This window comes from Stegastes partitus, unplaced genomic scaffold, assembly GCF_000690725.1.
Source record: "Stegastes partitus isolate 25-593 unplaced genomic scaffold, Stegastes_partitus-1.0.2 Scaffold168, whole genome shotgun sequence".
NCBI classification, from domain to species: domain Eukaryota; kingdom Metazoa; phylum Chordata; class Actinopteri; family Pomacentridae; genus Stegastes; species Stegastes partitus.
The window spans coordinates 662,013-664,115 of record NW_007577899.1 but is presented as its reverse complement, the minus strand read 5'-3'; positions in this window follow the sequence as shown (position 1 = coordinate 664,115).

Below are 2,103 nucleotides of genomic sequence, written 5' to 3'. Positions count from 1 at the left end.
CATGCTTGTTCACCCCACTAGCCTCACCCTCATCGTCTTTATAAACCAAAGTCGCAGCAACTCTCCCACATTCTTGCCCCCCATGTGGCACCTCCTGTGGCCGTCAGTCTCCATCCTAATCCTCTTCCAACACTTCCCAGGCTACTGAAACAATATCACCAACTTCCTCCTTCACCGATTCTGCTCCTCCTTCCGTTATTCAATGTAGCTACATTTTCCAGCTACATCTCGTATTGCTCATCTCCACCTGGGACTCCCACGATACTTCTGCAGCATTATTTATTAACCTTTATCAGTCTTCTCAGACACCTGTCCACCTATCCTAAGGCATCAACATGTTCCAAATGTCCTACGTTCCAGCCTCTAGCCAGCAGTCAAGAATCAGTGTTTCTATTGACCTTCCTTTGTTCCTGCCAGTCCATTGCAACGTTGACCGACAAGTCAAGTTCGATCAGCACTGCCATCCTATGGAACCTCTTCCACATCCTGTATTGGACCATCCTGCATCTCCAAAGACCACCTGGTCTATTCACTCAAACCCATCAAACCAATCAAGCGACAATCCAACGGCCATCATGTACTCCAAACTAGATTCACACCTTACAAACTTCCAAACCCGTAGTAGACCACATACAAACCAGAGAATCTCAGGATAATTCACCTTCTGACTCTCATTTCGTTACAAGGTCTGGTCAAGCTGCAACCTTAGTCCTTAGAATACTTAAGTGAATGTATTTAGTTACTTTCCACTGTGGATAGTAACTAGGTAATGACTTCACCATTTGGGTTATTTTGTCCTCTAACCTGTGGCTTTCTTTAGTCCGTCTAATCCCTCATCACACTGGATTTGTTGTTGCTGATTTCAACAATTTGGTCTGTGACATTTGACCCATAATCTTCAATGTTTGTTCCCCTTTATGGATCGAACAGTAATTCACTTTATTATACTCGTTCAACAGTAATTTGAAATGTGACCTCAACTACACGCTGTTTTCCAGTAGAAGCCAAAAAGGCTGGAATAAACTGATTTAATCTTTGACACTGTGATGCATTTTAAAAGCTTGTTACATTTTCCACGATATAAAATCCAAATCTTGAAAGTAAACAAGTACCATATATATATATATATATTTTTACATTTTTATTTGTTTTACAGCACACTCAAGAGAAGTACATCAGAATTGTACTTAAGTACAGTACTTGAGCAAAATAGTACTTTCCACGTTTACTAATAAGATATAATAAGAGTTATTAACTATGACATATTTTTAGATGAAACTTTGATGAAACCAGAGCTTTTATTTTATTTTTCAAAATAAAATCATACACACTGCAGCTTTATAATTATCTAAACTGTCACGTGGCCTATCAATTAATATGCAATTAGCAGGGCAAAGAAAACCAGGTAGTTGCTATAATAAGCTGTTACAACAGATTGGAAAGTGTTCTGTATGTATGTATTTGCAAGCGAGGTTTTATTTTGAAATCGATAAAGAAAACCCTAAAATATAAATCAAACTGGTGCACTGTGATGAAAAAACACAATCACCAGCTCTGTAGCAGTAAAGGGTGCACAGTCCACCTGATAGTGGTAGAATAATATCTAGAAATTGAATATAATGCAGGACTGTGGTGTGTTTGTGAACCTAAATGGGTTCAGAGCTCAGGATATCTGCAAAGGACGATAAATAAATAAATATAAGACATCAATTAACGCTGCTCTGCGAGAGGTAGAGCTCAATGCTCCAGGGTTACCCTTCTTATTATGTACCTATTAGCCTACATCCCCGTACCAGGGTAATAGTCTGCTCCCTGGTGACTGGCTGAGACTGAGTGGGCGAGACAGAGCGAGAGAGAGAGAGAGAGAGAGAGAGAGAGAGAGAGCTCCTGTTGCCCATAAACCGCACCGTTCAGCCACTAAAGCTTCCTTCCATCATCTCTAACCGGAGAGCTGAGCATCACTCCGCTGCGTCTCTCGGTCTCGGAGCATCTCACCGGCATCAGCTCTGTTTGATCTGCTGTTTTTATTTTTCCTCCCCACAGTCTGTCCAACAACACGCACTGCAGCACTCTTTTACGCTTCGGGTCTGACCGACTGACTGA